Source organism: Peromyscus californicus, unplaced genomic scaffold (genome assembly GCF_007827085.1).
Source record: "Peromyscus californicus insignis strain IS unplaced genomic scaffold, ASM782708v3 Scaffold_19__1_contigs__length_69161282, whole genome shotgun sequence".
Taxonomy (NCBI): domain Eukaryota; kingdom Metazoa; phylum Chordata; class Mammalia; order Rodentia; family Cricetidae; genus Peromyscus; species Peromyscus californicus.
The window spans coordinates 25,249,350-25,263,615 of record NW_026294491.1 but is presented as its reverse complement, the minus strand read 5'-3'; the positions used below and the strand labels follow the sequence as shown (position 1 = coordinate 25,263,615).

At 53.9% G+C, this 14,266-nt stretch overlaps 1 protein-coding gene and 1 pseudogene across 1 annotated transcript in view; both read right to left on the bottom strand.

Annotated features, from left to right (window-relative positions):
* The window catches only part of Pald1 (phosphatase domain containing paladin 1), a 67,178-nt gene extending 54,573 nt beyond the window's left edge, over nt 1–12,605 (bottom strand). The window contains 1 exon segment of the mRNA XM_052744893.1: nt 12,451–12,605. The gene's annotated coding sequence lies outside the window, so the exon portion shown is untranslated.
* Nucleotides 3,401–4,536, bottom strand: LOC128114706 (40S ribosomal protein S2-like; annotated as a pseudogene).
* Nucleotides 12,606–14,266: the final 1,661 nt, after the last annotated feature.

Sequence of the window (14,266 nt, the reverse complement as noted above, 5' to 3'; positions counted from 1 at the left end):
CACAGATGGGTGGCAAAGAATACTGGCAGACCGCAGTACCACCTGATACTAGGTTTACCCCACTCATCGAGACAAACCATGACCCTGGGGCCCTGACGGGGTGAACCTAGTCCCCAGGCCTCTGTCTGCCCTTCCTAACTCTAGGCCAAGAGAGCCCCAGGGAGGGGCGCCAGGCTGCACGGGAAGATGGGGCTTGGTTTCTCCTCTTCCTGTTTATCTGTCCCCACCATCCTGAAGCTCCTGGCACTGTTTGTTCAGGGAAAGTCCTGCCAAGAGGGACATCCTGCGTTACGGCCACCCTGGGCTGGGCTTCCCCGCTGGCTTTGTGGTGGGGGCTCTGAGGGCCACCTGCCTGCATACCCCAGCCTGGCTCTGAGGCTACTACTGCAAAGAAGGGATGTCCATCAAGCCGGGCACCTGGGCCTGAAGACAGGCCTGTGTCCCCCTGGGCATCAGTTGGCTCCATGTACAGACGAGAGAAGTGACAGGAAAGATTCCAGGCAGGGACCTAAAAGCCCGCTTTGGGGGGTCAGGAACACAGAGCCGAGGCTGTGCAGCCAGGGAGACCTGGTAGCCAAGCCTGGCTCAGCAATGTGAACTTGGCCACATTATGAACTTCTCTCAGCCCAGTCTCTCTCCTGTCAGGTGACAAGAGCAGAGAGCCCACAGGGAAGGGGTGGCACCTTATAAAAAAACAGCAGCTGTCACCAGGCAGTCATGGTGCACGCCTTTAATCCCAGCACTCGGGAGGCAGAGCCAGGTGGATCTCTGTGAGTTCGAGGACAGCCTGGTCTACAGAGCGAGATCCAGGACAGGCACCAAAACGACACAGAGAAACCCTGTCTCAGAAAAACAAACAAACACCCCAGCAGCTGTCATCTTCTCCCCCAGTGCCGGCTCCTCACTCAATCCTCAAATGTGAAATGCCCCGCCCACCCCCCCACCCCCAAAAAAATAGTTACATTGGGCTGGAGAAATGGCTCAGCAGTTGAGAGCCCGTGGCTGCTCTTCCGGAGAACCCAGGTTAGATTCCCAGCACGCGCACAGTGGCTCACAACCATCCGTAACTCCAGTTCCAGGCACACACGTAGCACATATACATACACATAAAATAAAAATAAATCTTTAAAAAAAATAATTGAGCCGGGCGGTGGTGGCGCACGCCTTTAATCCCAGCACTCGGGAGGCAGAGCCAGGCGGATCTCCGTGAGTTCGAGGCCAGCCTGGGCTACCAAGTGAGTCCCAGGAGAGGCGCAAAGCTACACAGAGAAACCCTGTCTCGAAAAACCAAAAAAAAAAAAAAAAAAAAAAAAAAAAATAATTGAAAGAATAGTCAGTCACGTGGAGGCAGAGGCAGGAGGATCCTGAGTTCAAGGCCAGCCCGGGCTACATAGCAAGGCTCTCTCACAAATAAAACAAGGAGAACAATTAGGGCCCAAGAAGGAAGGAAATTCTGGCAGGTGCTGCCACATGGGGGAACCCTGAAGACACTACGCTGTTTGAACGAGCCAGAAATGTAACAAGGAGAGCTGTGTGGCTCCACTTCGTGGCCCCCATAGCCATCCACCAGACCTAGGAAGCAGGACAGTGGCTTTCAGACACTGAAGAGTTGGTGTCTACCGGGGCACTGAGTTTCTGGTTGAGAAGATGAGCCTGTTCTAGAAAGGCGGCGGATGTGGCACAGTCGGCAGAGAATTTGCCTGGCACTCACAAAACCCTGGTTAATTCCTTAACACCATATACACCAAGCACGGTGGTACCATGTACTCCAGAACTCGGGAGCTAGAGACAGGAGGAGGATCAGGAGTTCAAGGCCAGCCTCTGCTACATAGCGTGTCTCCCGCCAGCCTGAGCTACATGAAAACTTGCCGAAAGACAGACGGACACACAGAGACCAGGGCAAACCTAAGCCTGACCATCTGCTCTGCTGGGATCAGGGATAGGGGACAGAGGAGGAGGGGGACAACTGCTGAGTGGGCGTGTCCATTACCACAAGACTCAGAAGCATAGTCTCCCTCCCCCCCTCCACTCCAGCTGGATCTGGAAGTTGCAGCCAGGGTGGGGGTGGGGAAGAGTGGGGAGTCAGATAGACTGAGTGACACTTCCTGTTGCAGGCCGTCTGGAAGCTCCTCAGCTTCCTTCTTGGTAAAAGAAGGACTCCAGCCAACAATTCACTCCTGGGCGTCTCTTCGAGAGAGGTAAGAGAGCTTTATTCCAACTCCCACAGGTTAGAAATAAGGCTCAGGCCCACCCCAGGAACAAAGGAACACAATTGTGACTGCTCTTGTGGAGGACCCAGGTTTGGTTTCTAGAGCACCCACATGGCAGCTCACAACCTTCTGTGACTCCAATTCCAGGGATCCAGTGCCCTCTCTGACCCCAATGAGCACCACACACACATGGTGTACACACACACACACACACACACACACACACACACACACACACACACAGAGGTAAACCCTCATACACATTGAAAAAAAAAAAGCCACCCTAATTGTAAGGACCACCTCGTACTGCCGTGCAGTCTGGGCTGGGGTTTGTTTCCACGTTTAGAACCCAGTTCCTTCTCCATGAAGGCCACGTGACAACATCACACCCCCAGCACCAAGAAAGATGGGCTCAAGTCCGAACATGGAGTCGGGAGGGCAGACTAGGCCACCTCACCCCCACAGGAGCACAGCCGTGCCTGACTGACAGGGCCTAGTTTCCGAGCAGGCTGGACTACGGTGGAGTCGAGACCATCTGTGTGTCCCGGGCAAAGCCCTTGGCTGCTGTGCCAAGTTCTGACTCCCACAAGAAGTGGGCTGAAGAACCACTCCATACAACGTCAATGGTGCCATTATTCCGCCCTTATCGGCAAGCCCAGAAACAGGCCTGCCAGGAGCTAAGGCTGACCTACTGAGACAGACAGACAAAGTCACTCACAGGCAGTGTGGGCTTAACTGGGAGGTCTGGTTACCCCAATCCATATACCCAGCCCCAAGTCCTTGATATACATAGTCTGAACACAGTCCAGGTAGCTGGGGGCAGTATCAGGAGAGGCCAGGGCCCCAGCGCTCTGCCGGCCACCCAGCACTGGCCACCTCTGAGACTGGGCCACTTCCCCACACCAGCATGGCTCACTGCAGGTGGCTGGCTTTCCAGCATCCTTTGCATTCCTGATTCTCTAGGTGTTTGCTTTTTGATGATGCTAGGGATAGAACCCAAGGTTTTGAGCATGATAGGCAAGCGCTCTACCACTGAGCCCTAGTCAAAGCACCCATGTTTGTTTCCTAGTTAAATAAGACCTGAATTCTCAAGCACTTGGGTCTAACATGTATATGTAAGTTACACTCTAATGTGAGTAATTTAAACCAACAAGTACTTTTCTCTTTTTTTATATAACAGACTTAAACCCTTATGTGCTGGCCACAGCTGCAGCCTAGGTCCTCTGAACAGAGACTCTGGTGTGGGTTTTCACAGTCTCTTTCCAGAGGCCAGGGGTCAGATAACTGTTGTAGGTCTTAGAGATGGCATCAAAGGTGGCCTTGGCAAAGTTGCCCGGGGTGGCAGTGCAGCCCCCTGGCTGATGGGCAGCAGTCATCAATACCGGCCATCGTCAGTAGCTTATTGGGCTCAGGAGCAGAGATGATGCCAGTGTCTCTGGGGGCAGGGATGAGATGCACCAGCACAGAGCCACAGCGGCCTGTCACTTTGCACAGAACAGTGTGAGGCTTGCCAATCTTGTTCCCCCAGTAGCCTCTCCGCACAGGGACAATGGAAAGTTTGGCCAAGATGATGGCCCCTCAGAAGGCCGTGACTACATCCTTGGAGCACTTAACACCAAGACCAACATGACCATTGTCGTCCCCAATAGCGACAAAAGCCTTGAACCTGGTCCGCTGGCCAGCGCAAGTCTGCTCCTACATTGGCATGATCTTCAGAACTTCATCCTTTAGGGATGTGCCCAGGAAAAAGTCAATGATCTCGGATTCCTTAATGGGCATGGAGATCCAGGGACTTGATCTTCATGTCCTTAACCAGGCGGCCCAGCTTGGTGATGGGGATCCCCTCCTTGTCTTTGGCTTTACTTCCACAAGACCAAGGGCATTGACCACGGTCACGGCCTCGACCACAACCGCAGCCCCTAAGACTGCTGCCAAATCCACCATAGAAGACACCGAGGCCGGCCGGGCGGTGGTGGCGCACGCCTTTAATCCCAGCACTCGGGAGGCAGAGCCAGGCGGATCTCTGTGAGTTCGAGGCCAGCCTGGACTACCAAGTGAGTTCCAGGAAAGGCGCAAAGCTACACAGAGAAACCCTGTCTCGAAAAACCAAAAAAAAAAAAAAAAAAAAAAAAAAAAAAAAAAAAAAGAAGACACCGAGGCCTCCTAATCCTGGGCCCCTGGGTCCTCCATGCCCTCCCACTGCACCGGCATCATCCGCCACTTAGTATATTCCAGAAGAAGAAGGAGGAGGAGGAGGAGGAGGAGAAGGAGAAGCCAACAAGCACTTGCTATCTCTGAAGGAGGAATCTCTTTGAAAAGGAACCTGGGGCTGGGATGTAGCTTTTCCAGTAGAATGTTCACTTAGCAGGCAGGAAGCCCTGGGTTTGATCTCCAGTGCGGCATAAACTGGACAAGATGGTACTCTCCTGTAATCCTAGCACTTGAAAGATGGCGGCAAGAGAATAAAGAGTTCAAGGTCACCCTCTGCTACACAGGAAGTCAAAGTCGGCCTGATATATATCAGACTCTGTCCCAAGGTGGCAAAAATCAATCTACAAATAACACGCATGGTATGACTACAGTTATATGAAGTGTCCCGGATCAGAAAATCTATAGAGCTAGACAGTGGACTCGTGGGTTGGGCTAAGCAGACAATACTAAGAGTACTATTACTGTAGTAATTTGACTGTAATTGGATCCGTAAGCTCACAGGAAGTGGCACTATTAGGGGGTGTAGCTTTGCTGGAGTTGGTGTGGCCTTGTTGGAGGAAGTGTGTCACTGTAGAGGTGGGCTTTGAGGTTTCCTATGTCCAACATACCGACCATTGTCTCAGTCCATTTCCTGTTGCCTTCTGGCCAAGCTGTAGCCAGCACCATGTCTGCCTGCACGCCACCATGCTCCCTGCCATGATGGTAATGGACTGAACCTCTAAAACAGTAAGCGAGCCACCCCAATGAGATGTTTTCCTTATAGGAGCTGCCATGGTCATGGTGTCTCTTCACAGCAATAGAAACACCAACTAAGACAGTGTCTTTGGAGGTTCATGAAATGCTGTATAATTAGACCTTGGTGACAGGCGCACCATCTGTGAATATACTGAATAGAAGCAGCCGAACTAAACACCTCAGATGGGAGAGCTGAATGACATGTGAATTATTCTCAAGCCAGGTGTGGTAGCATATGCCTAAAATCTCAGCAGTCAGGAGGTTGAGGCAGGAGGATCACAGTAAGTTTTGGGCCAGCCTGAGCTGTATGGCAAGATCTTGTCAGAGAAAGAAAGAAAGAAAGGAAGGAAGGAAGGAAGGAAGGAGGGAGGGAGGGAGGGAGGGAGGGAGGGAGGAAGGAAGGAAGGAAGGAAAGAAAGAGGGAGGGAGGGAGGAAGAAAGAGAGAAAGAGAGAGAGAGAAAAGAGAAAGAAAAAAGAGAGAAAGAAAGAAAGAAAAAGAAAGAGAGAGAAAGAAAAAAGAGAGAGAGAAAGAAAGAGAGAGGAAGAGAGAGAGAGAGAAAGAAATTATATGTCAGTAACATAGACTAAGCAGTGCTAGGCTGTAGGATGCCTCCTCTCCCAGGCCCACTCTTTCCCATCCCCTTTGGTGCCCCTAAGTTCCAAGTCAACCCCATCTGAGTAAGCAGTAGCTAGACCTGGGTAGTCATCCCAACACAGAACGTCTACCTGGGAAATACTTCACACAATAGTGTTAAGACACTACACTGAACTATTAAATTAGGGGAAACGTTAAAACTTCACAGGCAGAAGGACAAGGGTTGTGTTTACCCATCTAGGACAGTGTCAAGGAGCAAGTGTGACCACAGAGATTCAGAGGAGAACAGACTGCCAGGGATTTGGGAGTGACATCCATGCCTGCTGGGCCCCTTCCTACAGAGGTGCAGACAGGCCCAGCCCTCCACCCACACACATGCCAGAAAGCATTCCTGTGCTGAGGCCCCAACCGAGCACTGCTAAGGAAGAGAAGCCGAAGCAAGCCGTCTCTGGAGCTCCCAGAAAACCTCGGCACCTGCTCCTTCTCCTCACAGACCCCAAGGCTCTTCCGCACACCCAACCAACTGCCTTCTGCAGGGCCGTATTCCTTCTAGTAACCCAGTGCGATGGGAACCCTGCTTGAAGCTGCTAGCTGGAGGACACATCCACACAGGCCCTCAGCTTTCAGCCTAAGCACTCCAAGATGAATCCCCACCAAGCAGTGTGGGGATTGCTTCTATGGTAATGCCTGGTCAGGCTTGGGGCAAGTATGTTTACCCAGTGAGCCATTTTACCTACCCTAAAACAGTTGGTTTTATGTTCAAGGAAAGGACTGTTCAAAAAAACAATGGACTAACCAAAAGTAGCACATGCCTGTAATCCCAGGACTTGGAAGACTGAGGCAGAAGGATGGCCAAATGTTCCAGGTCAGCCTGGGCAAGTAATGAGTTCCAAGCTAGCCTGGGCTATCAAAGTGAGACTCTGCCTCCAAAACACACGCACACAAAAACCGAGACAAGGAGGCTAGAGAGATGGCTCCGTTCGTGAAACGGTTGCTACGCAAGCACAAGGACCTGAGTTCGAATCCCCAGAACCCGTGTGAAAGTCAGACACAGCCACGGACATCTGTAACCCCAGAGCTCCTCCTGTGAGAAGGGTAGCTGCTAGTCAACAAAGAGACCCTGCCTCAAACAAGGCAGGATCCAAAGGCCAACATCCACAGTTGTCCTCTGACACACACACCATGACATAAATGCCCACACTCAAGAGAGTGGGGGATGTAAATATAAACACAGAAGGCAAAACCAGACAGAGAGCTCAGTCAGAAAAGTGCTTTTCTTTTTCTTTTTTTCTTTTTCTTTTTTGTCTTGTTTTTCATGACAGGGTTTCTCTGTGTAGTTTTGGTGCCTGTCCTGGAACTCGCTCTGTAGACCAGGCTGGCCTCGAACTCACAGAGATCCGCTTGCCTCTGCCTCCCAAGTGCTGCAGTTAAAGGTGTGTGTCACCGTAAAGCACTTTTCTTAGAAGCATGAGGAACTGAATTGGATGCTCAGAAGTCAGGTAAGAATGCGGTGCATGCCTGTTAGCACAAAGCTAGAAAGGCGGATCCCTGGGGCTCACCGGCCAGCCAGCCTAGCCTACCCAGGAAGCTCCAGGCCAGTAAGAAATCCTATCTCAAAAACAAGGTGAGCTGGGTGGTGGTGGCGCACGCCTTTAAATCCCAGCACTCAAGGAGGCAGAGGCAGGCGGATATCTGTGAGTTTGAGGCCAGCCTGGACTACCAAGTGAGTGAGTTCCAGGAAAGGCGCAAAGCTACACAGAGAAACCCTGACTCGAAAAACTTAAAAAAAAAAAAAAAAAAAAAAAAAAAAGAAAAGAAAAGAAAAAAGAAAAAAAACAAGGTGGGTGGTGCCTGCCTGAGGAAGGATGCCCAAGGAATGGCATGAGGTTAACTTCTGAATTCTGCATTCACATGCATGCATACAATTTCTTTTTTTCTTTTCTTTCTTCTTTTTGTTTTGTTTTGTTTGTTTGGTCTGGATTTGGTTTTGGGTTTTTCAAGACAGAGTTTCTCTGTGTAGCCCTGGCTGTCCTGGAACTCGCTCCGTAGACCAGGCTGGCCTCAAACTCACAAAGATCTGCCTGCCTCTGCCTCCCGAGTGCTGGGATCAAAGGTGTGTGCTACCACTGCCTGCATGTGTGTAATTTCTAAAAGGCAGACAGAGAAAACATTTCCATCCGTTCTGCCATTGAGAACATGTGTTCAGGGCAGACAACCGGACCATCACCCAAGCTGATGCCCATCAGAGTCCACAGAGGAGAGGCCTGCCCCACACTTCTCTGCAACCCAAGACCTGATGTCCTGAGACGGCCCTTTGTCATGGGCATCTGGAACCCTGAGCTTACTGACAGGTCCTGGGTGAGTCAGGCCAAGACATACTCACAGGAGGTTTTAAAGGTCCAGCACCTACCTTAGTGACCAACTGACTGCCCAGGGAAACCGTACCGTCCGGCTCCAACCATGGGCGGCAATAACCTGCACACGGTGGGCCCCAGTGGAGTGTGGTATAATTCAGGTGTGTGCTCCTAGGTGATCAGAGTCCAAACCACCTCTGGAAAGATACTTCACCTCTGTGTGCGCACACCCATGTTCATGCACATGTGTGGCCATGCGTGAGGGCTGGAGGTTGACGTTTAGGATGTCTTCCTAAATCACTCTATTGTACGTTTTTTGAGTCAGTGTCTCGCTGAACCTGGTTCTCAGCAGTTTGGCTAGGCAGGCTGGCCAGCACGCCCCAGGGATCCTCATCCCCACTCCCCCAGCACTGCATGCACATGACTGCAACCAGCTCTTCAGTGGATTTTAGTGACGGAACTTAGATCCTTGTGTTTGCGTGGGATCCAACTTTACCAACGGAGCCTCGTTCCCCACCGATAGATCCTCTGTACTTCAGATGGAACCCACAGGGAAGACTCCAAATCAAAATGACATTCGGTCCTTGTCCCCACTCAACATGGTGCACAATCGTTGGCCTTTCTGGTGTCCCCAGCCACCCTGCTGGAAAACGTGATCGTGATGGCTACGGCACCCATTGTCTCCCTAACACATCCTGTGAGCCAGACAGTCTCCAGCCTTCTCCGTACACACCCACCTAACGTTCTCGTGACATTCTTACAGGGGAATCCCTTTCCCTGCCCTGTTACATAAGGAAAATAAGGCACAGAGATGTTGGTGTGCTGCTGAGGGTCACAGAGTCAGGACAGGAACTCTGCTACAGTGTGCTACAGATCGGTATTCTTTAAGTCGAGGGAAGATGGTCGGGGCTGAGGCTATCGGGACACCCTGGGGGGGAAGATCTGTGGCTGACAAAGGCTGTTGCTCACTCACTCACTTCTTCTTTCCCAGACAAAGGCCTGGGCAAAGTGGCAGAGCCAGCTGCCGCCAAGCTCCCGCAGCTCCCTGCAAATCCCGGCTCCCAGGCCCATCCCTATGCCGTGCTGGCCACAGGAAACATGAAAGGCCTGTCTCCAAGTCCCCTGCTCGGAGCCAGGGAGAGGCAATGCTGCCCACCGGGAGGCCAGAACCATGATTTGGGGCTATTCTTAGCGAACCACTGGCTCCCCTCCCAGAGGCCCAGCAGGCAGAAAGCCCAAGCTTCCACACGCCCAGCCTGCCACTTCCTGACCCTTTTCAGAGGACCCCAGGATGAGGAGGGGCTATGGGCAGAGAGAGAGTGGGCTGCCCCTTCCAACAGAGAGGTGTCCCGTGCCTCCATGCCCTACTTGCCCAGGCTCCCAGCCAAGCCAAAGAGTCTCTGGCCGTCCTGGTTGCACCTCTACTGAGAGATGCAAAGTCACTAGCTTTCCATGAATTGTCCCCCATTTAACCCTCCAGGGAGCTGGGGTAAAAGATGAGGCAACTGAGACATGAAGTAACTGTGGAAGGTCACAAGAGCGTTTGGTGTCAGGCTGTATCAGGGTCAGGGTTGGCTCCAAGGTGCCAGGCTGGGGAAAAGAGGAGCCGTGAGCACAGCCAGAACGTGGGAGAGTCTGCTCTGTTGAAGCCAAAGGGCAATAGCTTTTATCCCAGACCCTCCACGTCTCTCCCAGTGGTATACAGAGACAACACCCTGAAGGCTCAGGGGTTAAGATCAGCAGAAAAGCCTCGAGCCAGACTCTAGGGCAGGCAGCAGCTGAAGCAGCGTACAGTGCAATGGGAAAGTTCATAAAAATCCTGGGGACACCAAAGGATGCCACCAAAGGCTTAAGAAGTTTCTGCTGGTGCCCCAGGCCAGACACTCAGCCCTGTAACTAAGTGGGGCAGGAGGTCACAGGACTTCAGAGTAAAACAGAACACTGAGCCCTCTGGAGTCTTCCAAGCATCCCCAACATGGTCTAGAAATCAATCCACAGTGGGGCTGGGTCTCAGTTGGTAAAGTGTTTGCCTAGCATGCACGAGGCCCTGGGTTCCATTCCCAGCACCCTATAAACTGGGTGCAGCGAAGCATGCCTGTAACCTTAGTATCTAGAAGGTAGAGGCAGGAGGATCAGGAGTTTAAGACTATCCTTGGCTACACAGTGAGTTCAAAGCTAGCCTGGGATACATGAGGAAGGAAGGAAGCATACCACACAGCACCTGAGAACCTGCCCCTCCACGCCGAACAAGATGATGGTTGGCTAGGCTGCCATATCCACAGCAACGTTCACCTGGGACTGCGTCTCAGCATCTGCAGCTATCAAGATCCTAGCCTTGACTAGCAGGCGCCTCTGGCCAGTATATGTGTTTCCCTGGGGGTCCACAGCTGGCTTTATGTCTACCTAGGTACTTGAGAACCTTGAGACTCAGTGTCTTGTATCTACAAATGCCCGTTCAAATTCATGCCCGTTCTTCGGTGAGTCCACCTGTCTGTCCGTTCACACACCGGCTCCAGGCCCAGGCAGACTGCAATCCCGGGGACACAAACCTGTCTTTAAGTGTGTCTGTGCTGGTCCTCCTTGACGTGCTCGTGCTCACACACGCCTGTCCCCTCACGTGTCTATGCTCTTGGGTTGCCTGCCCACACCCTTTTGTGCCTGTTTTCAGGTAAATATGTCCAGTTCTTCCCTGTGTCTGTCTGCCCAGATGGCTATACACCTGACTATGAGCTCATGGTCTGCCCACACGGCACTCCCACCGGTGACTGGGAAGCTCCCACTAAGAAGAATAGCGCCCAAGGCCTTGGACACAGGTACACTGCCACCTCCCCCAAAGTGTTGTAGAATCGCCTATCAGGAACAACAAGGACAGAGCAGAGCCAGATACTGCAGAGCCTCACAGGTAGGGTCAGATTGCCCAGGACCCCACCCTGTCCACTCCAATACCAGAGAAGGGAGCAGAGTGGGCCACCTCAGGCCTGTCTGCCTCCACAGGAAACCGCGTCTGGCCAATGCCTCCCACCCTCCCCTCCGGCCCCCACGATGGAGGCTCTTCAAAAAGGAAGTCAGGGCTTCCTCCTATAGGGCTGGCTCAAACCTCAGCAGCCCCAGACTTGTGCTCCATCTGACTGGAGAAAACAAACGGGTCCTTAGAGCCCCCCTAAAGCAAACAAAATCGGAGGGGTGGGGGTGGGGGTAGTGGACACACAGCAGCAGGAAGTCCTTGCCAGTCAGTCCTCCAACGCTTGTTGCCCCTGAGGTGGAAAGAGGTCCCGACTGGATTGGTCATGCTAACAAAGAGGGCGGGACGGATCCCACCGGGACACTGAAAACACATCTATGTGCAAAGTCTCAGGACACCCCAGCCTTGCAGCACTGGTGTTTTGTAATTCCCAGGAGTAGCCTCTTGGCATTTTCTTCTACTGCTACCGGCCCAGGGCTGATATCAAACTCCCTATCAGAGAACTGGCTGTGTGTTTCTGTCTTGTCTACCCTTGCAGGGCAGAGCCACACGGGGACAGAGTCCTACCAAGTCCTCCCACCTCCCACACTGTCTGGGTATGGCTCAGAGCCCACAGCTCACAGGTGCTCTGTCACTGGCTGTGGGCAGCCAAGGACTGGCGGGGGATGTGGCTGCCAGAGCAGAGATGCCTCAAGCTTGCCCGGACCGGGCGGCTTTTATTGAGTCTGATTTCCAAAATAAGAGCACTCTGGCCACTGCAAGAGGCCGGAGCAGTCAGTCTCCCATGCACTGTACCTTTTCTGACTCATGTCCTTTCAGGGGGTCCTCTGAAGCTTGGTGAGAGGACAGATGGACACACACAACACACGCACAGGCACATGAATGCACACACTCTACACACACATACACACACACACACACACACACACACACAAACACACACACGCCTGCTCACACCAAAAAGATCCGGGCTCAGAAGAAACCAAATAGAGCGGAGCATCAAAGCTTGTGCCTGCCAGGCCCCTGGGTTTGCTCTCCTGTCCCTGGGCCTCAAGGGCCCTGTTGGTGGGAGTGGAGGGGGGACCCATGCACGGATCGCGACCCGGCTATGTCTCCTAACTTCTTCGGAAGCCCAGGTGGCCAGGAGGACTCCCAGGCCGGCAGTGAGGAGCGGGTACTGCCAGCCCACGTTGTCTCTGCTCCGAGGGAAGCCAGGGTACAGGAGCTGAACCCGGGATCGACCTGCGCACGACCCAGGAGCAGCTCGGGCTTTGGGAGAGCGCGGTGGAGCCGGCCTGGGGCAGGCCTGGGTGGCCCGGACTCCTCCACACCCTAAGTCAAGGAACCCCGATCCGCCCTCGGCGCGGCCCACGCGTGCTTACCTGGCAGCCGCAGCTCCGGGGGAGCGTCGCGCTCTACGGCCGGGGACTGCCGGCGCCTAGGCGGGCTGCGGGCGCGCCCGGCGCGGGCTCCAGCTAGCTCCGCCCACCCTCCCGGCCCATCCGGGGGCGGAGGCAGATCCCGCAGAGTCCAGGCGGTGCAGACCCCACCAGCTTGCGGCCACCAAGCCCCGGATCATCCCCGGAGCCCCGCCCCGAGTCCGGAGCCCCCCCCACCTCCCGCCCTCTACGCCCGGGCGGGACTGGTCACTCCCTACCCAGCCTTGCCCACCGCAGCTTCGGCCTCTTCCTACGAGGAGGGGGCGCGAACGTAAAGACACACTCACCCCACCGTGTTCCGATAGGCATGCCCCCTGCCTCAGCCACAATTCCCAGAGGGCCCCATTCCGGGCCAGCTTCCTCCGTCCGCTCGCCCTGCGCCTGGAGAAAAAGTCGGGGGCGGGAAACACTGCCCGCGAAGCCAGTTCCTCTTCCCTTGTCGGCTCCGCTCCTTCTGGAAGATACCCAAGGCCGGCTTCCAGCCTCCTTGGCTGGAGAAAGTGGCATAGGCTGGCGACGCCACACCCCCTCCTCAACTCCAGGTCCCCGGGATATCGGTAGCCCCTGGCTTCCCTCTCTGCTTCTCCAGACTGAGCAGAACACCTGAGCTCCAGAATCTGCTTTTCTCCTGTGCAACTTGAGCTAGAGGACTGACGTCTCTGGGCTTCAGCCTCTTCAGATGTCCAAGGATGGGCCCCTTAAAGAGCAGGTTGTTAGCTTGACGGTTGGGTTAAGAAAACTGCAGCTCCCAGTCTTTGGAAGAGGCGGATCCTCACTGCCCCTACTCAAACGCCTCCAAGTGATGGTGGGCCAGGTGGCTCTGGCGAGCTCTGGGTCTGCACCTGGGCAGGCTACCTGACCCTTGACCTCCGGTCTCCCACGTGTACCTGCTCACCCCTGCTTCTGTCTCAGGAGGCCCTCTTTGTGTATGAGGTGAGTTTCTTTCACTTAAAAGCACCCGATACTCAGGCCCCATGATCCAGTCAACCTCTTAAGCAGTCCTGCTGGGAACAGCTACCAGGAAACCTAAAATGGGCTCCAACACCTCCCCAAGTCCCAAATGGTGCCCCCCCGCAGGCCTGAGAACATGTTTCAGGACAGTATACCCCCCCCCAAAGCCCCACAGCCAGAGCCCCACAGCCAGGTATGTGCAAACACCCATACCTACACAGACAAGGGCGTACATACACAAACATGCACAGTGTCCCTCACTGTCCAGAAGAAACTGGATCCTTGGCTGTCTGCCTCTCGAGACAGTGCCTGGAGATGTCAGAGCATGTGTGACCTGTCTTTGGTCCCCAGCATGTGTCTGGCGCGTCTCCACGCAGTGACTATGTACCACTCACACATGGTCTCTGCTCTTGTTGAACCCAGAAGAGAAGCCCTGTGTGGAGGCCTGAAAAAGAAAAAAAACACAGCTGAAATCACAGCCCTTCTGACTCTAACCGGCAACCTCACAGCTTGGTGGAAAGGCCTCAGGAGCAGGGACTTAGAGACTTGGAGGTGTCTCAGGGATGGGCCACAGACCGTGAAGGCCTCAACGCCCAGCCTTAGGCCTTACCAGTCCCCAGCCAAGCCCCTGTGCTGAGAAGAAAGCTCTGAAGCCCTGACCATGGGGCTGGGGCTAAAGTCAGGCCTGGAGGACCAGAGTCACCCCACTTGGACCAGTGACACACCAGAGTCACCCCACTTGAGATGGGGCGAGAAGCCACAGAGCAGCCTAGGGCACCATGAGCAGACAGACATGTTGTACTCTCTT